At 32.9% G+C, this 22,682-nt stretch overlaps 1 pseudogene; it reads left to right on the forward strand.

Moving 5' to 3' along the window:
- The first annotated feature begins 7,198 nt into the window (after nt 1-7,198).
- Nucleotides 7,199-8,134, forward strand: LOC138856441 (uncharacterized; annotated as a pseudogene).
- The last annotated feature ends 14,548 nt before the right edge of the window (nt 8,135-22,682 follow it).

The following is a 22,682-nucleotide window of genomic DNA, read 5'->3' on the forward strand; positions in this document are numbered from 1 at the left end:
AGTTAGAATCATGGGCAATTTCTTCATTTGCAACGCCTCTATTTGCATTCATTGAAACAATTTAAAAATCTTAATGTAAATACTTTGTTTAAATAAAAACATAATTTTTTCTGTGCCAAATAATATGTTTTATTTCGTTGGATTTTAGTACATTACATCTATAATGCATTTTCCACACCACCATGAGGTATGCAAATGGCGCGTTACCGATTTTTTTTGGGTGTTCGGTTTCCCAGGAGGCCTATTTTCACCCATATACCTTAAAACTAAATAACAATATTAATAATAATAAAAAAACAAAAACATTCAAAAAGTTCATTTTACAATAATTATATAAATACATTTGATATGCATGCATTGCCAACAGTGGAGACCTAGGGTAGGACCTATCAATAAAAAGTGCGAAATGTGCCTAATAACAAGAATACTTATATGTGCATTTCTATCTTAATTATTAATTGAGCACTTCAAAATGTGAAAATATCTATCACGTTGTAGTCAGGACAACAAATGAAGATTTTTTTTCAGATAGACACCCAGACAAAGGACTTCAGACAAATTTTACATGTGTGCAAAACATAAAAATTTCACATGCTTGAAAGCAGGTGTGCTTGTCTGTTTATTAAAAATTTTAATAGAAAAGTACGTTCTTATTCTAATAAAAAGGGATATAAGAACGTCTGGCTGAGAATTCTCACAGCAATAAAACGGCTCTATGTGTTGCATTTTTTCAAATAAAAATTTGGAAAACCCTCGTAAATGACAGCAAGAATCAAAATTGCTGCAAAATATTTCCTCTAACTTTTCGAGGAAGTTTATAAAGTCTGAAGGGGGTTTCACCAGACTGCAGTCGTTATATTCTTTTTCCATTGAAAAAAGAAAACGAGAATCAGTTTCATCTTCAAGGCGAGGGATAGGACTCATACAATTATGAAGTTTTAAAATCTTTGAATAAATATAGCCGCAAAAAAAAAACGAACGAATTTTGCTTCAAGAAAAAGCTTTCATTTAAATCAATTTCCGCGATTTCAATATTTCGAAGTGCTTCTAAGGGCGGCCTTGGCAAACTTTGAAAGGTTTGCCAAGAAATATCATTAATCAAAGCGTCGTTGCAAACGCTTTGAAGGGCGCTAGTACTTAAAGATTCCCATTCTTCCCTAGGCAAAGGTTCGCAGTTGGCCTTAGTCACATAATTAACGGTCCTAAAGCCCCAGGACTTTCGGAAAAGACATGAGAACATGTACGGAGTAGTTCTTACGTTATTTCCAAAAAAAATTTTATAAAAAAAAAGAACAAATTCGGCGGTATTAAGGAAAGTTGGAGACTTAGAAATATTTAAATTCCCAGAGCTATATAATGCGAACATTGCACTAGCAACCGTGTTGCTGAAAACCTGTGTAGCTAAATGCACACTCATTTTCTGAAAAGTTGTAGGCCTTAGATGAGCCGAAGTTATCTTAGGCGCACACCTAATACTTTGTTGAGCGTCTTGCTCATGGAAGTGATTATATCACTCCATTTTGCAAGACGACCATTAAAACTTACTAAATTCTTGGTATTTTGCAAACAATTTCGGGCACTTTTTATAAGATGAGGAGAATCGTAAAAAAATACGATTTCCTCTCCATTAACTATGAAAAATGGCCTATCCTCTGTCACTCCTACAACCCGGGCAAAATGCACAAAATTTGTCCCTTGGTCACATACAAAATGGCAGGGGTGAAGACCTATCCCCTGAAGTTGGGACACAACTTCAAAGATATATTGTTTCAAAACATCTCCTTTGCAAGATTTAATTTTTAACGGTTGAGACCAAGGCTCCCCACCTATGCCTTGAACCATTAGTGTTAAAACACTTGAAGCAATTCTGGAGGTACGATTTTCATCGCCATAATCCTCCAGGCCTACAATTAAGTCCCTATATCTATCATACTGCAAATGGGTCTTCAGAGACATTTCATCGCAGCAAATTGACACGTATTTCTGGTCACTCGTAAAGCCACGGCTACGGAGTTCCAGAGTTTTTATGCTGCTATACGTGCAACCAGGACTTCGTGCCCAACTTTGAATAAACTGTGTCAAAGTTCTTGGTGATGGCCAATTAAAATAGGGCTTTAAATATCTATACGCTAGAGGTGATAAGAAGTGAACCCCCAGAGATATGGTTTTCAATTCCCTATCATATCTATTACCGAGAAGATTACGGTTATTATTTGTTAAACTATTCCTCACACATGCAGCAATATGTGGAGGCAATTTGCTACATAGCTCAACAATTTGCCTATTCTCATTTTTTTCAATAGGCAAACTGTTTTTTTTTAGGGCCTTAATCTCTTTTTCTTTTTTTCCTAATTGTTTTTTTAATTCTTGCACCTCTCTTTCTAAAGTACTATTCCTTTTTTTAAGGCTAACAATATCATCCAGAATTTTTTTTTTCCTAGGTGTCCCTTCACTTAGGTACGCATCTGTTTGTAAATCCACAGAGGAGGCAATTAACAGACGATCCCAATGTATGTCGGTACATTTCTGGAGAAAAGTTATGAAAACAAATATACACAGTTACAATATATTAATTAATATTTGGCCATTACTGAAATTTTATATTATATTTATCGCTCATAGTGTGTATTTAAAATTTTTTTTTTCGAATTTAAATTTTTTTTATTAAGTGCACACCTAGTGTGCAATTTTGAAATTTGATCATACCAAAAATTTCATATAATATATATACATATGTATATGTATGTTATATTTGTATTTAATATTTGAACTTAAATTTGAAAAGCAAATAGAAATTAATGACAAAAACTTTGAAAAATGTATTAAATGAAGAAATATGGTCAAAAATTAATTATTGAATCACAAAATAGAAGCATTTCATTAAAATTAGCATAGGTAATAAATTATCGTAAATTCTGAGACATGAGCAATAACTTTTTAATTCAAATCGAAAATTTCCTATTTTCTACTTTAACACTTTTACATGATTTATTATAAACCCGGAATACGGGGATCGAAATATACATATCCATATCCATAGTTCCATACTAATATTATAATATTATAAATGTGAATGTAAGTATGTTTGTTACGCTTTCACACCGAGACCACGTAACCGGTAAAAACTAGTATATATTAAATAAACATATAAAATGAAATACTTTACTCACCTGGGCATTTCCCGCACTCCCGGAAATTTATGAAGTCGTAACGAGCCTTTGCAACTTCTGATGCACTTGCGTGGCATATTGCTGTGTAAAAAAGTTCCATTAGTATTTTCTTTTAATTTGAATTATAGAAAATAATACTAACCTGTTGATCCGAAATAACTTGTTTGTTTCTATGAAAAAAAAAACCATAAAATAATTATATTAAAAACATTTAAAAAAAAGACAACTTACTCTTCAAAAAAACTTGTCCGTCCGTTTGACTAAAAGTTGTTAATAAATTCAAATGCCAGTATTGCTATTGAGCAATGCGTAACAGTGTTGCGCAAGCTAATTTTAAATTACTTTTTAAAAAAGAAATATATCTACCGTATTTTATACCCTTATACCATGTTTTATACTATAAAGATATTGCAACTTCAACAAATAATTTATTTTGGGAGTCTATATATTTAAAAACTAAACTTAGAACTATATAACAATATGGTAATTTATTTATGTAAAGAGTTATAGGTAAAATATTGTACATATTATAATCGCTACATGCTGAAAGACAGAGACAGCTACCTGATATACCTACCGTATTTTATACTATAAAGATATTGCAACTTCAAAAAATAATTTATTTTAGAAGTCTATATATTTAAAAACTAAACTAAGAACTATATAATAATATGGTAAATTTTTATGTCAAAAGTTGTAATAAACTATTGTACATATATCCACCGTTAATTGCTGATATATAAAACGTAAATAAAATTTGTGATTAAATAAATCTATACTTAAATTAGAGAAAACATCGCCACAGTAACTATTTTTTAATATAAGTACAATGATTAATTTTGCTTTATTGTTTAAATGAATTATTATCACTTGTATGACAATGATAAGTTTTGCTTTGTTGATTATATAAATTATTATTACTTATATATAATATCAAATTCTGTTACAATAGTTATTTCTTCCCTTCCACTCATAGTTGAATTGAATTTTCAGTTTTTTCATTAATAAGTTAACTAAAATGCTTTAAAATATGCCGCATATTTACCTATGTATATCAACATGGTATAATATCATATATTGTTATCATTAAACATCAATTAATAACCAAAATTTCAAATATTTATAAGTAATTATTTAGGCGTTTCTGATAAGCGCAACCCGTTTTAACCCCTCGCCACCCTAACTCACCATGGCCACCATGTTGGTTTTATTGTGAACGTACGCCTCAGAGGTGGCGAAACTACTGTGAATGGGACTTTCGCTACTCCCTTATACCATGCTTTACACGTTTTAGCAAAGTTACAGTTAAAGTTTGATTTATTGATTATTGAAGGAGACAGTAGCAGTGTGTAAGTAGAATATCTCTTCCCATCTGAAGAAAAATACGTACATAGGTTTGTTTTATATATGTACATATAAAAATAATAGATTATTCATACTTATATAAAAAGGTATAAGGAATAAAAGCTAACAAAAGTGCAAATAACAAAAACTGAATAGGGTCGTCCTAAGCTGACAAATAGTTAGCGACCAATAGTAAAATTGTGTAAATTTTGCTAGGTTAGTAGGAGTATGTAAAGATAGGCCCTATTTCGTATTGAATGACTCGGAAGTAATTTACTTCTTTGATTCTCATCTTTTAAAAAGTACACGAAAATAAAAAGAACAAAGTCGTTGTTAATTGGCGTATAGTTGAATGGTCGGATATCGTTCATATATGTAAGTATGTATATGAAAATGGTACCCTAAACGACATTAGTTGCACTCATAAGTGGACCTCGGCACACAAAACTGGGCGCGAGAAGCTATTTCTCAAGCCAAACATATTTTCTAGTAAACCCTTTTAATAATAAAGTGACACAAAGTGATTTCAAAACCGTAAAGGTCTTGTGTGTTACACAAAAATAGTAATAACACCCGTGTGCCTAAATATGTCGGAATTTATACACATATACACTAGGCATCGAATGACCGTATAAATATATTACTTACTGGCAACTTTAAAGCATTCATTTACTTCCTAGATTTTTGTTTATAGTTAGTTAAATATGCAAGCCTTGAAGATGTACCGTTAAATAAATAAACATTTCGAATAAAATGTACAGCTATTATTTATACGCTAAAAATATTTACTCAATAGAGAGTGATTAGTCTTTGCTGGTGAGCTTAATCGCGCGGTTCATAGCTTAAACACAATACGGGCGACGACGAATATTCGTCGTGTAAAACACAATACGGACGATTTTCGTCGCAGCTAGTGTATATTCAGCTCTCAAAAATATCAATAAATGATGAAACCAAACATAAACAATCTTAATGTTGCCAACGCAGACATTTTCTTACATATTTGATATTGAAATGAGAATTTTCCTGATTAGGCGCCTATTATTACGTACCTTTTCGTTTGTTTTTTAAGTATTTTCGTACACCTAGTATAGGACCCTTTTCTTCATCACTATTCCTTTGATAGGGTTTTTCAATAAGTATCTCGCTGTGGAGGATTTAGAATATATTGTAAATGTTATTTATTACTTAGTAAAAAGAAAATTGTTTTAGAACCTGTTTTCAAAATTATGCGGCTATCATCAACTAGTGTGCACGGATGATTGCATTTAACTGACTGCATAAGTGCTGAATTTCAAAACTATCTGCAAACTAAAAAAATTATAATAATACTAATATATAAATGTGATATGCTCGATATACATAGTAATAATACATTTGACACAAAGCATTCTTGATTGCTTTAAAAGCGTTTTTTTTTTTTAGTTATTTAAACCATACTCATTTTTATTATTTTAGCCACTGGTGGTGTTTTCACTAAAGATGTATTTGAATAAATTTGTTATTCAAAAGACAGCAGAGATAGTTGATGCTTTTAGTTGCATAGTTTTATGGGCATTTTTTTCGTTTTTCTTTTTGCAGCATGAATATGGTAGTTGATGTTTTTAGTTGCATAGTTTTAGGTATTTTTTCAGTGCCTATCAAACTGTTAATTCTTTCAACACTGCAATCTAGTTTCAGTGTCACTGAAAAAAAAGTTACAAACATGCATCCATAGATACAATTATACAGGTTAAGATAATATAAACGTTAAAGACAAAGCAAATGTTAAAAATTGCGACGCCTCCAACAACATATAAAATTTGAATTATATTTTTTACATGATGTAATAAGGCTGCTTTGTTTCAATGACATTGAACTTGACAGTAATTTTTTCTAATACTTGCTGTGAATTACTTTTTTTTTATTATATTAATGTTTTAATAGCACAAACAGTCACCGACGCAAAACCGTGTACCGAATCCAAGCATGACATGATGAGAGACTCTCTCATTTTCGCTGATTTTTCTGTTATTCTCTTTCCCTGATTATTAAAATCAAAAGAACAGCTGATGTCAAAAAAGGCGGGATGCCAGAAATAATGCCGCTATAAATAACCGACAGACTTCAGCGTGAAACAGAATATCAGTGAACAAGTTGGTACGTATTGTTATAATGATAAAAGTAAATTCAAATAAATTATTTGCGTACAATAAATAATAATAGTGATGATATTTGTGATATATTCCAATTCAGTGTTTTGTATTGTGTAAAAAAATTCCGAAAATGCGTTGTGGGATGCGAGGGCGGACAGCATACGTTCAACTTTGCTCAAATTTCATTAAATTTATTTTGGTTGTAAGGCTTAGGACTTTTTTATTTATATTTTGATTAGATATTTGATTTGGCTGCAACGCTTGCGTGTAGGACATATTAAAAATAAATATTTGTTTGCGTGCGATCGACATTTCTCCATTCACATGAAGTTAAAAAACAAATTTAAAAAAAATGCGGTTCCGGACATACATTTGCCAAATTTGTCCGAACCCAGTATTGAAGAGGTTTATAGTCCCAATTCAATAATCGAATTGGGTAATTAAGATTTTTTGCCAGTTATTGCGGAATCGCCCGATATCTCAAACAATTTAATGTTATTAGCATCTGTGGCAAAAGAAGCCCAGGAAGAAATAGGGTTATTTGATAGAATGCATTGTAAAGATATAGGAATCCAAACAAATTTGAATTTAGTATCAGGGGCGTTTAGGGAACAGAAATTGGTGGAGGAAAATTTTGAGTTAAAAAATAAACTAGAAGAAAAGGAAAGGGAAATTAGTTACCTCAAATTTCAATTAAAAAATTTAGCTAGGAAATATAAAAGATTAAAAAATGAGTTAAAGGAGAAAGAGGAAGGTTTTGATGTAATAGGTCACTTTTGTAGTAATTTTCCTCCACAGATAAGCGCCATTGTACAAAATAATGTTAAAAATTTTAACCGAAACCCTAACGGTCGTAGATACGACAATTATTTTAAAACACTGGCTTTAGGTGTTACTTCCTTTCACCTTTAGCTTATAGACACCTTAAGCCACTCCTTAGGTTTCCGGATGAGAGAACTCTGGACGAGTTTGTTTCGGAATAGCCCCGTGATCCAGGATGTAATAGTAGCAGTATTAGGTGTTTAGAGTTGAGAAGCCGGGGCTTTAGTCAGAAACAAAAATTCGTGTCAATTTTGTGTGACGAAATGGCACTTAAGAGTCACATGCAATATTTACCTAAATTTGACAAAATTGTAGGAGTTGAGGATTATGGCGATGAAAATCGCACAAGTAGAATAGCGGAGGAGAATAGGAGCTCCTTGGTCTCACCCCCTATCATATTTTATTGTCCACGGTTCCTGTAAAGGGGATGTAGCCAAAAAATATATATTTGAGGCCATTACCCAGTTGCAAAACATAGGTCTTAATCCATGTCATTTTGTTTGTGATCAGGGATCTAATTTTCTCAATTTAGCTAGAGTCTTGGGAGTTTCAGGAGAACACCCATACATTGAAGTAAATAGCAAGAATGTATTTTTTTTCAATGACTGCCCCCACCTTTTGAAAAATACAAGAAATTGTCTTGAAAATTCTAAAAAAAAGTAAATTTCAAGTCTCGTCCGATAAGTTGGTCCGATATAGTGCACTTTTATAAAAAAGATTCACAAAATGCTATTCGTTGTGCACCGAAACTTTCAGATGCACATATTTTTCCCAATAATTTTCAAAATGAGTGTCAAACTTGCAGGACAAGTCTTCAGTGACACAGTCGCTTCCGGAATGTTATCCATTTATAGTTCCGGTCGTTTAACTTGTCCTTCGCCTAGTTTTTGCAATACGGCGGAATATGTTTTATTTATTAATAAATTGTTTGACATTTTTAATAGTAGCTATTTTGCCTAGCAAAAAAGTTTTTTCGGCAACGACCGAACAAATTCAGTTATTAGATGAGGCTATAAAACTTTTAAAGACAATTAGGGTTAGCGATGACACCGGGGCTGATATTACTTCCTCCTTCAACTACCTTAAGGGTTGGATGCTTAATATAAATAGTTTAAAACGATTGTGGCGATTCTTGTCACGCTCAGGCTTCCAACATATACAGACGAGACGGCTATGTCAAGACAGTCTTGAAAATTATTTTGGACAAATTAGGAGAGGCGGTGGTAGAAGTGTAAGGATAACACCTTACATGTTCTGCATTTTATTTAGGAAATCGTGGGGATTGCGTTACGCTAATTTAGTAACGAACGGAAACTGCGAACCTATTAACAATAACGAAAGTTTTTCCCCTAATACTTCGTATCAATTGATAGAAAGTGTGTGTAATGACCGTGTAACGCAGGACTTATCGTGGCAAGAGTTTCAAGGACTTCCACGACCTGAACATTTGTTCAACAGGCTAGGGTTAGAAAGCAATAATGAGGTAGATGATGTTGAGGTAGATTTTTTAAAAGAAAATGCATTTGCATATTTTAGCGGCTACTTATATTTAAAAATATTTAAAACACACTTGCTCCCAACCTTTACCCTACTTAGGAGACGAAAATTCTTTAGAATATCTCTTTACGCAGGAAAGGCAAGTGGACAGGTGCAATTTGATTAAGCCGCCACAGGGATTTGTAGATTATTTGAAAGCAGTAGAAGCAATTTTTGTTAGAGAATTGGATTCCACTTGTCACAGAATAGGTGTAGAGCAATTATTGTTCGACAAAATGAAGAATGTCAGCCCATATAAATGTTGCGATAATAGCAACAGTAATGCTATTCTAGCGTTATATATTAGGATACGTATATTTTTTTCACTTAAGTTTTTCAATAGGGACCTAAGTACTCCTCACTTTAGGGCAAAAATATTATATATTTCGCATATGTAGATTTTTGGGACAAAATAGCTTCAAAATTAATATATAGAATTATAGGCGCCCTCCGCTGCGCTCGCTCGCCTACGTCCGCCCCCCGCCGAGCGCGAGCTAGCTCGCTCTTATGTTAGTTGATTCTCGACAGCAGCAAAAAACTTTTATATATAATAGAGAGATAATTTTCGAGACCATTTCTTGTGTCCTATTTCTTCTTTGCCTTCTTTCTTTTTTTTTTTTACTAGTATATTCAAAACTGGGTTCTGGAAAATTTTGGCATTATATTTAATACTATTGTCTATATATGTAAATATTATACTAAGATATAGCTTTTTAGTATTTTAGTAATATTTAATTTTGTTTACTTATTTTTTTATATAAATTGGCAATGTTTGTATTTTATACGTTTCCCATACAAATGTGATATTGCTTGTAAAAAGTTTTGTTTCTTTGTATATATATTTTACTTTTATTATTAATTTATGTATTTTTATATTTTTATTATTTATATATGTATATATTTTTTGTATTGTGTTATTTTTATACAAATGTGATATTGTTTATGAAATGTTTTCTTTCTTTGTGTATATATTTCATATAAGTTTATAATTTTTTGGTTTGTTTGTTTGTTAATACTTTATACAAATGTGATATTGTTAATGAAATGTTTTCTTCTTTGTTATATATTTTATATTTACTGTTTATTTATAATTTTTTGGTTTGTTTGTTTGTTATACTTAATACAAATGTGATATTTTTTATGAATTGTTTTGTTTTTGTTATAGTTTTTTTATGTTTGCATAGTATTATATATTATTTCTCAAAAGTAAATACTTATGTATATAGTATATGGGTGATATAGGCCTACTGGGGAACCGAGCACCCAAAAATAATATCGGTAACGCGCTAATTGCATACCTCAATGGTAGTGTGGAAATTGCAAAATATCCAAAACGTATTTTTAAAATACCCAATCGTTTTGACAGCGCTCTCTCGGTTTAAAGAGTCTCGCATCATTTCATCCTTGCCGAATCAGCTAATACGACCTACCTTATGAGATCGCAATGTAAATGAACAGTGACCACAGCTTCAACAGACCATACGGTAGGATATCCGCGAAAATTGGATTTTTTCCGTAAAAACGAGGTAGCTGAGAGTGAGAGAGCAATCTCTTGCGACGCAGGCTTGGCAATCTAGTTATTTTGTAGTAATTAAATAATGAACTTGAATATATTTGAAATATTCTTAAAATAACTCAAAATCACAGTCGAATACACTTATTTATAAATATTTAACTATTTTTAGTAGTTGGATTTTAATTTTGAGCTTTTACATTATGAAAAATTATAACTAAAAAACTAAACGAAAACAAAAACTGATTTCTGCGTTGCAACTACGGGCATAACTTTTTCTTTTTGGACAAATTTGGTTTGATACGGGCGGTAAGTACGGAAGGCAGGAATGTCGGTGACTGTTTGTGCACTAAGGCGTTGGCTACCGGTGTATTACCGGTGATAACGACAAAATACTACCGCCAGTTAAAAGTTTAAAGGGTGCTAGTAATTCAGGATTCATATTCGTTCCTAGGCAAAGTTCGCAATTTGCCTTAGTCACATAGTTAACGGAACTAAGGCCCCAGAACTTTTTTAAGCCATCGAATTTTTTAGTGGATAAAATCCTCCACAAATATCGTAAGCCTTTTATATTTAGAAGCCATCCATTAATAAAAGAAAATGTGTTCGTGATATCACGACCTATACTATCAGTAATTTTTAAGGATTTAAAGAAATGATCGGCTTCTAGACGAGCCTTAGATTTTTTTGTCTTTGATATTAATTCAAGTTTTTCTTTATATATGTAGGTTATTTAGGAACTTTTATCATTGAAACCATCGTTAAGGGGGAGTGCAGAAACTATTAGATGTAAACTAAGCTACAGCTGAGAGGTGTCCATGGAGAAACTTCAAGTCCGCCCAGGAGTTCCTATTGACCGCCAAGACGGCCGACTTTTAACCGGAAAATGGTTGCATATTGCTATTTTCTTTTAATTTATGAAAAAGTTGTCCAAAAAAAATATTGGTTATATGTAAAACTTTAATATTTTTTCATATTCAGTTTATTATAAGAACTAAGCAAAACTTCTACTGATAATAACTTTGTAATGAAAAAAGATTTAAAATCAATGGTTTTTATATTTTATTACAGTTAGAAAACAATAAAAATATACATACACATAGCCAATATAGTTTGCGTTCACTCGACACTATTTTTTAAGTGAAATAAACACAATGTACAATACATAGGTAATTCAGTTCATGTTCTACATGTATTTCTTCTATATATTTTTAAGTTCAAAATGCAAAAATAAAAATGTATATTCCCATTTTCTTTTTTGTGATAACATTGGTCTTAATCCATGCCATTTTGTTCGTGACTAGGGATCTAATTTTTTCAATTTAGCTATAGTCTTGGGTGTTTCAGAAGACACCCATACTTGAAGTAAATGGTAAAGATGTATTTATTTATAATTCTAAAATTATTTATAACTCTAAAAATAAAGTAAGTAAGTCTCCTCCGATAATTTGGTCCGATATAGTGCACTTGTATTAAAAAAAATGTGGAAAACGGTTGGCCTCAAGGGCCCTCACTGCAACTTCCCTCTAATTTCATACGCTAACGTTGAAATTTCGCTTTTTTCACTGCTTTTGAGCTCTTCGAAATTTTTCGTTTTCGATATCTAGCAAGTAAATCAACCGATTTCGACCCGGTTTGCGGCAAACGATGTGTTTCTTCAAGGTTTAGAACTGATTAGTTTTTGGTGTCGATCGGTCAAGTCGTTTGGAAAAAATTCGATTGGGTCCAAACTTACACGAAATTCAATTGCAATGAAACCCTTTGGAATGCCGTTTAGTTTATTCAAATCGGTTGAGCAGTTTAATAGTTATAAGAGGGTCACATACATCCACACACACACACAGACATACGGACATCATCGTAGAAATGTTCGGGGAAGCTTCCTCGACCCTCAGAACGTCGAGATCTGTTGAGAACTCGATTTTTGCAAAATGGGGTGAAACCAATATCTTCCCGATTTTTAGAAAATTTTCCATTTTCTTAGCGGGAAGTTAAAAATTCACAAAATTTTATTCGCTGTGCACCGAAACTTTCAGTTGCACATATTTCTCCTAATTATTTTCAAAAAATGAATGTCAAGCTTGCAGGAAAAGTCTTCAGACATAGTCGCTTCCGGAATGTTATGCATTTATAATTCCGGCAGAGAACGTAAATGAATAGAGAAGGAGCCAATGTTAGCTGTACTAAAATGTTAATTACGATGAGAGAACATCGAAAACGCGCAAGATTGAAAATAAAATGTCACCACAATTATCAATTTACGCAACGAACTACACCACTCTATAAGCAAAATGTATATACATACATATGCGCAGATGTTCTTTGATATGCGCATAAACAAAAATTGAAATAATAAAAACGAAAGAAATTGACTTCTGACAGGAAAATTTAATAATCAGGGAAATAATATTAAAATAGAATTCAAATATCAATTCATAAAAAAGGGTTAAAAAAATAAAAAAGGACTATATAATATATGATTGGATTTGAACTTAGGCAAAATATTTCACGTTGCAATAAAGAAATCTGCTATACAAGCAGCACCACAGACAATATTCAAACTCTTATGTCTAATCTGTGAACTCAAACGGCTATTGTTGTTTACTTGCTTCAAATGTTCATATGTCTATGTGTGAATATTCTTGAAATTGCCTTCCTTCATTCGCATGTCCAAATATATTTGCATATATGTACACATATGTACATATGTATGTACCTCAATATGCCATTCGCAAAAAATCAAAAATTCGCGCAAGTAACAAAAAAAAACGTAGACGCACCATCATCGGCCAATAATATTCAAGCGAACTCGCGGCATATTTTCTAAGTATTTCATATTACAACGAGAACAAATTCATTCATAAGGAAAGTGCGTCTGCTTCAAAGCAAAGTGCGTTCGTTCATAACTCTGCGGCGCGCTATTTTTTCTGTGAGAATTTGTCCGATGTTCCCTTCAGAAAGGAGAATTGGCAACATGACCTATGGCATTAAATTAAAAAATTTATATAAAATTGCCATTCATAAGAAATCTTTAACTACTTCTATATATTCTATGCACACTGCATATAGTACTTTTATATGTTTACTTATTATCATTGTTTCATAGTTTGTCGATTTAGCCCATTTTATCTAAATACGAGACTATGAAAATGCAGCTCAATCGGTAATCGCAATATTTCAAAAGAGCATAAGTCAACTTTCAATTGCAAACCACTGCAAAAAGGACAAACGAGACAACATAGCCGACCGACATTGTCGCAAAATTGTCGATTCAAATAAATTTTGTCAACTCCGGGACGATGCGCAAAATTTGGCGTCAATATTTATGCGGACTCGTTTGTATGTATGTACGTTTGTCGAGAAAGTCGTCATTTGGTTTTTTTCAACAACACAATGTCTGCGCGAACTCGCCGTTATTTCGTTGGCTTGCCACCATACACAGAGGCGTTCTAACTGAGGACTCTTAGTATATTATAATGTTGCTTAATTTCTATTGAAAAATGCTGATGCATTTATGAATTATTTTCGTAATAAAATATATTTAATATATGTACATATATATATAAATGCAAACAAATTCATACCTATAATCGTTTTAAAATAAATTCGATTAATAAAATATATATCTGAAATAATTATGTGGCAGTGCGCCCCAATCCCTCCTTGCCTGCGATCGTTCAACTCGCAAAGAGCAAAAAGTGTGTACAAAAGTCATTGCTTGTGCGTCGCAAGAAGAAGCAAGCATCAGCGTAGGTGTATTTAAGAATGTATGTGTGATTATCACATTTGTGTAAATACGCATAATAAGGAAATATTCAATAAACCTAAACATATGAACATATTTTCCTGAAATATTTTAATTATCTCTGAAAGTAAAATATGCTATTTAAGTAATTGAATTTAGATATGCTAATTAATTCCAATTAATAAAATAAAAAAATTAAATAAAATTTCAATTTTATGTATTTTATCAGTCGTTTATCATTGAGCTTTATCATTGAGCTTAACTCCTTCACGCCTACGACCTAAGCCACTATATAAATGGAAACGCGACCGCTTAGCCACAGTTTTATTGTTATCATTTGTTTAATAAGTATATTGCTTACGTAACGCACATACAAAAGTTGGAAAAATTGCATATCAAAGGTTATTTTATTATGAATTCTGGGGTTTTTGCCAGTAATCCTCCTTTTTAATTCAAAAGGCTTTTCATAATTATAAATTTGTCATATCATAGAAATTGAAAACATAAATCTAAATAGGTATGCGCAACGATTTTTCATATAGGAATATTCGTTGTGTCTATTTATAGCATTTCGCATATTGTGTGGTGTATTTTTCTTTTTCGAAGTTATATTTTTCGATGTTCCCTCATGTTGAATTACAAATTAGTACTCAAAAAGATTTCATTTAATATTTGCTCCTTCTTTATTCATTTTCGTTCTCTGGTTCCGGTAGTTTAACTTGTCTTTCGCCTAGTTTTTGCAAAACGGCGGAATATGTTTTACTTATTAATAAATTGTTTGACACTTTTAATAGTAGCAATTTTGAAGCTATTGTCTAGTTTTTTCGGCAACGCCCGAACAAATACAGTCATTAGATGAGGCTATAAAACTTTTAAAGACAATTAGGGTTAGCGATGACAGCGGGGCTGACATTACTTCCTGCTTCAACTACCTTAAGGGTGGGATCTTTAAGATAAAAAGTTTGAAACGATTGTGGTGATTCTTGTCACGCTCAGGCTTCCAACATCTACAGCTTTGTCAAGACAGTTTGGAAAATAATTTTGAACAAATTAGGAGAGGCGGTGGTAGATGTGTCTGCATAACACCTTACATGTTCTGCAGTCTATCATGGGGATGGCGTTACGCTAATTTAGTTTAGTTTAAGATATAAAGATTTCCAAGTTTTGATATTTCAACCGTAAATTTATTTAAATTTTGATCATGGCGCGCGCGGAAGAAAACTATCATAAGATTTAAAAGATGTTATAATAAAACTACATAAAGAAAAAAAAAGTCAGAGACAAATTGGAAAAATAACAAATAAAAGTAGTTATACTATTCAAAAAATTATAGAAAAATATAAAAAAAGAGGGAAATACACAAAATAAGGAAAGATTTGGGCGGCCAAAAATATTTGATGCAAACGAGCGGCGTATTATGACACGCAAGATACAGGTGAAACCAAAAAAAATGCACCAAAAGTGAGTAAAACCTGCAATCTCCAAACTATTCGTCGAGTACTGTATGATGCTGGCTACCATGGTCGTAATGTCCGTAAGAACCCATTCATAAACAACATTAACAGACAAAAAAGATTAAAGTTTGTGAAAGAGCACGAAAATAAAGACGAAAATTTATAGAATTCTGTTATTTTCTCGGGCGAAAGTAAATACAATATTTTTGGCTCATAGGGGCATAAAAAAGTTTGGAAAAAAGTGAATACTGAGCTTGATCCACGGAATATGACTGCCACGGTAAAACATGGTGGTGGGTCGCTCATGGTGGTGGGTCGCTCATGGTGTGGAGATGTATAGCAGCATCTGGAGTAGGTAATCTTGTGTTCATTACATGCATACCTTAACATTTTAAAAGCCAATTTGAACGAAAGTGCTGCTAGATTGGGACTTGAAGGATTATTTGTATTCCAACAACACACCGCACCATTGTTAAGGAATGGCGTCTTTACAAGACACCTAAACAATTAAAAACACAATCTCCTGCTGTCAACCCTATCGAGCATTTGTGGGATTATTTAGAAAGAAAAATCAGAAGACAAAAGCTGGTGAAGTCCATGCCATCCATGTTGAGTACAATTAAAAAATCCAAAGGCTATCCAACGAAATATTAACCGTCCATCAAAGCTCAACCGTTAAACTTTTTTTCGCAATTTATTTTTAGTGCATACATACTTTAGTGACGTAATTTTAAGCTATTGGAACATTCTTTTCTGTAATTTGAAAAATGAATAATTTAAGTTTGGGTTTTTAGTTATTGGAGGCATATAAGTAAATATATGAAATAATTGAAAATATAAACAAGTAAGGAAGGGCTAAGTTCGGATGTAACCGAACATTTTATACTCTCGCAAAGTCAAATAGTATACTCGTTTGAGATTTCTTTGTGGATTGGCTGATATTTTCGGTAGAAGGTCAACTATAGGCACTGGGGTCCACATATTTAGTACTTAGGGGCTTAAACAGTTTTGGTTCGATTTAGACAATTTTTGGCCACAAGGTGGCATACTTTAATCGCATTATTCACGCAAAGTTTTATCCCGATACAGTCATTGTTGCCTGATTTGCATAGTGGAAAGTGAAATAATCAGATGGAATTTAAAATGGTGTTATATGGAAAGTAGGCGTGGTTGTAGTCCGAATAATATAGGGTTATATATATATAAATGATCAGGATGAAGAGACGAGTTGAAATCCGGGTGACTGTCTGTCCGTCCGTCCGTCTGTCCGTCCGTCTGTCCGTCTGTCCGTCCGTCCGTGCAAGCTCTAACTTGAGTAAAAATTGAGATATCTTTATGAAACTTGGTAGACATGTTTCATGGTACCGTGAGACGGTTGGTATTGCAGATGGGCGTAATCGGACCACTGCCACGCCCACAAAACGCCATTAATCAAAAACAAATAACTTGCCATAACTAAGGTCCGCAATAAGATACAAGACTGTTATTTGGTACACAGGATCACATTAGGGAGGGGCATCTGCAGTTAAAATTCTTTTTTAAAAAGTGGGCGTGGTCCCGCCTCTAATAGGTTTAATGTGCATATCTCCTAAACCGCTAATGCTATAATAACAAAATTCACTGGAAGCAAATGTTTTTAGCACTTCTATTGACGGTGTGAAAATAGTTGAAATCGGGTGGCAACTCCGCCCACTCCCCATATAACGGTACTGTTAAAAACTACTAAAAGCGCGATAAATCAAGCACTAAACACGCCAGAGACATTAAATTTTATCTCTGAGATGGTATAAGATGACTTTATAGGAACCGCGTTCAAAATTAGACAGTGGGCGTGGCACAGCCCACTTTTAGGTGAAAACCCATATCTTGAGATCTGCTTAACCGATTTCAACCAAATTCGGTGCATAACGTTCTTTTCATGTTTCTATGTCATAGTGCGAAAATGGGCGAAATCGGATTACAACCACGCCTATTTTCCATATGACACCATTTTAAATACCACTTGATTCTTTCACTTTCCACTATGCAAATCAAGCAACAATGATTATATCGGCGTAAAACTTTGCGTGAATAATACGTTTAAAGTATGCCACCTTGTGACCAAAAATTTTCTAAATCGTACCAAAACTGTTCAAGCCCCTAAGTACTAAATATGTGGACCCCAGTGCCTATAGTTGACCTTCTACCGAAAATATCAGTCAATCCACAAAGAAATCTCAAACGAGTATACCATTTGACTTTGCGAGAGTATAAAATGTTCGGTTACATCCGAACTTAGCCCTTCTTTCTTGTTTTCACTTAAGTTTTTCAATAGGATCCAAAGTACTCATTTTGGGGCAAAAATATTATGTTTCGCATATGTAGGGTTTTAAATTTATTATATTAAATAATATATTATAAATGTTATTTATTACTTAGTAAAAAGAAAATTGTTTTAGAACTTGTTTTCAAAATCATGAGGCTATCAACTACTAGTGTGCACGGATTATTGCATTTAACTGACTGCATAAGTACATGAATTTCAAAATTATCTGCAAACTTAAAAAATTTTAATAATAATAAAAAACAAGAAAGGAAGGGCTAAGTTCGGATGTAACCGAACATTTTATACTCTCAAAGTCAAATGGTATACTCGTTTTAGATTTCTTTGTGGATCTTGCCGCCTTGACCGATATTTTCGGTAAAAAGTCAGCAATAGGCACTGGGATCTACATACTCAGTACTTAGTGGCTTGAACAGTTTTGATTCGATTTAGACTATTTTTGGTTACAAAGTGGCATACTTTACTTAATCATTGTTGCTTGATTTGCATAGTGGAAAGTGAAAGAATCAGATGGAATTGAAAATGGTGTTATATGGGAAATAGGCGTGGTTGTAATCCGATTTCGCCCATTTTCGCACTATGACATAGAAACATGAAAAGAACGTTATGCACCGAATTTGGTTGAAATCGGTTAAGCAGATCCAAAGATATGGGTTTTCACCTAAAAGTGGGCGGTGCCAAGCCCACTGACTAATTTTGAACGCAGTTCCTATAAAGTCATCTCATACCATCCCAGAGATAAAATGTAATGTCTGGCGTGCTTGGCTTATCGCGCTTTTAGTATTTTTTAACAGTACCGTTATATGGGGAGTGGGCGGGCTTGTCAACTGATTTCACCCATTTCACACCGTCGATAGACATGCTAAAAACATTTGTTCCCAGTGAATTTTTTTTATTATGGCTTCCGTGGTATAGAAGATATGCACATTAAACTTATTAGAGGGCGAGACCATGCCGACTTAAAAAAAATTTTTTAACTGCAGATGCCCCTCCTTAATGTGACCCTGTTTACCAAATAAGAGTGTTGTATCTTATTGCGGAGCTTAGTTATGGCAAGTTATTTGTTTTTGATTAATGGCGTTTTGTGGGCGTGGTAGTGGTCCGATTACGCCCATCTGCAATACCAACCGTCTTACGGTATTAAGAAACATGTATACCAGGTTTCCTAAAGATATCTCAATTTTTAATCAAGTTAGAGCTTGCACGGACGGACGGACAGACATTCACCCGTTACGAGAGTATAAAAATAATAACCAATATCGGACCAATAAAGCACATAGCTTCTATATAAACTGGGCGATCGGAATCAAGTGCTTGTATGGAATACTTTGTCGTTTGCCGAGATGTCTTCAAGAAATTTGACTTGGATAATTGTCTAAAGGACTTAGGCAAACTCCGGAGAAATTGTTCAGATCGGACCACCATAGTTTCATAAAAATTCAATAGCTAAATCAATTTCAATATTTTGTCGCTCAATTTTTATTATAAATTACTATTTTTATGCAGTCTGGTATGCTGTCTACCAAATTTTCATAATGTCTTTTGGAATACGACTCCATTTGGCTGTCACACGATCCCGAAAAATTTCCATGTTTGTTGGAACTGCTTCGTACTTCCCGTCTTTTAAGGTCGAGGTTTTCTACTAACCACTCCATAAATTTCAAATTCCAATCTATTCCTTTACAATTTTTGCTGTGTGTTTCGGATCCCTATTTTATTGAAAAACAAGAAAAAACGTTAACTTTGGTTGCGCCGAAGCTATAATACCCTTCACAAATACAAAGGCCCCTTACAAGAACTTGATTCCGAACGTTCAATTTGTATGGCAGCTATATGATATAGTGATCTGATCTGAACAATTTCTGTGGAGAATAATTTGTTGGCTTAAGCAATAACTCGTGCCAAATTTCGTGAAGTTACCTCGAGAGGTAAGAAAAAAAATTTCCATGCAAGCACTTTACTCCGATCGTTCAGTTAATATGGCAGCTATATGCTATAGTCATCCGATCTATACAATTTCTTCGGGGATTGGATTAATGCCTTAAATAATAATACACACTAAAGTTCATGAAGATACCTCTTCAAATGAAAGAGTTTTCCATACAAACACTTGATTCCGATTGTTCAGTTTATATGGCAGCTATATGCTATAGCTTCTTTGTTAGAAAAGGACAGGTGCAAAATTTCAGATACATAGCATAAAAACTGAGGGACTAGTTTGTATAAGTATATACAGACAGACGGACAGACGGACATGGCTAAATCAACTCAGCTCATCATGCTGATCATTTATGTATATATTTTATAGAGTCTCCGGCTTTTCTTCTGGGTGTTACAAACTTCGTGGCATACTTAATATACCCTGTTCAGGGTATAACAAGTTCGGGATAAGCACATTTCTCAATAAAATTGGGAAGATTGGTTTGTAGAATTTGAAGATAGTCCTCTTTTCGTATGGTACTATCTACTAAATGCAGTGGGCCAACATATCATGTAAATTTCTCTAAAATATATAATATTTTCACCGCCATGTTTAAGAGTTTGCTTAACATGGTGTCTTTGTATACATTTTCCGGGTCTATGCCAACAGTATTGCTTTCCGTCTGACTGAAAACTGTTTAAATTAGACTAATCGAACCCGACAAGACGTTTCCAATCATCAACGGCCCTCTTAGTTTCTTTAATCACATATTTTAGACGAACCTAAACGGTTAAAAGTCAGGTGTAACTTCGGAAATCATTATGTAGGATATTTTAGGGGCAGAGAAATGGACCAGCTGATTGATTTTTGACATTGTTCAGGTATACTTCAGAACTTATTTTTAAGAAACTTTGTAAATATAATATATAAATGTAAACATACATATACAATTATATGGAGTAAAATTAGCCCGATGGTTCAAAATCCTGAATATCAGTTATGTGGAGTAAACTCTGTTATCAGAAAAATGTTTAGACTCGAGATGGCATCAAAGGTATTATTTGTACAAAAATTAACCTGAATGTATTCATTGATGCTTGATTTACATATGTACTGGTAAGTGAAAGAATCATATGAAATTTAAAATTGTACTATATGGGATATAGGCGTGGTTGTGACCGATTGCGCCCATCTCCACATCATAACTTTTGGAAGATGTGAATAACGTGATTCAGATTTTTGTATAGGAATATACTTTGCTTAAAAGTGTACTACAGTCTCTTTCTTATGTACTCAAATTGATTATCTCTCCCCGTATAATGATAACGTGAATTCCATAAACTCGATGTGGCGCCAGTATAAACATTATTCAATGACACTGACGATGAAATATCGGCGACATTCGATTTTGTGTGAAGTTTTTTCTAGAAACGTTGATCTACAGTATTAATCCAAGCATTCATTACAGAGGTTATGGTTGTAATTTTATAAAGAAGTAAAATAGTAAAAGAAATATCCTATATAATAAAACCACATTTTTCGAAAAGGCATTTCGAAAATAATGATATATCTGTATATATATCCGATTTAAGTCTTAGTTATTATATACTGCTTCTTATGCACTTTTATATATTATATTATCTATATTAAATTAGGTAACTATAAAGTCCACGACGATTTATTGGAAAATCCCATCATTTCTCATTATTTCATAGAAAATACACCAACTTAATTATCGTTCTCTAAAATATTTTCTAGATATACAGGGGTGTTGTAAAGTCTGATAGTTGTCGGAATCAGAATTGAAACCGATAAAAATATGTAGTAGGTATCATTAATTCAGATATTATTGGTTTGACGTTCGAAACAGAAATTGTATCGGTTTTTGGGTATAACGGAAACCAATTTTATCGGTTTTGTTATCAGAAAAAAGCAAGAGGATAGTCGCTGACAGATTTGAAATGTAAGTTAAGAAATTTATTTATATTATTGCTACAATTTTATTTATCTTTATTTCTATAAAGGAAAACATAAGAATAAAACGCAAAACGTCTAAATTATTGAGTTTATGGAAAATCCAGATATTTTAAGATGATTTACAAAACGTAATTTAACACCCAAATGCGTCTTTATTCAGTCGATAATGTGATATAAATCCGTAAAATAAAGATGTATTCAAGCTTAAAAGTAAATGCAAGCCGAATTTTACTTGCGATTCCCTTGGTATATCAAGTGGATTACTGTATCTTTTAATATCTACTTTTTAATTTTTCCGTTTCTTTTTTTTCCAATAAAATCAAAGCTAAAATAGCGGAACTCATTGTAAACTTTAGAAGACTTTATTCAGTATTTTAAATTTATCAAACGCTTCAAAATTTATTCATCATAAAAACACCCTGTATTTTTCCGTTCTTCTGTTTTGAAACTACCTCAACTAACAGTGCACTAGAGTTAAAGACATGTGTTTTACATTAAACGAATTACTATTTTTCTCGGTCCTCGACTCCAGGTCAGAGCGGGGTCTCACTCCTTTATCTCAAGTATTTGCAGATACCTGTATTTATTGAGAACTATTATATTGTACAAGAAAGTATATTCTATGAATATATTGATTTCATACATTACCTCATAGAATTTCCAAAATCCAATTTTCTAGTTAACGAAAAAAGCCCCTGAAAGCCTGAGTTCATTACTGTGTTAATTTATAATCCATTTCAAC

This window comes from Bactrocera oleae, chromosome 3 (genome assembly GCF_042242935.1).
Source record: "Bactrocera oleae isolate idBacOlea1 chromosome 3, idBacOlea1, whole genome shotgun sequence".
Taxonomy (NCBI): Eukaryota; Metazoa; Arthropoda; class Insecta; order Diptera; family Tephritidae; genus Bactrocera; species Bactrocera oleae.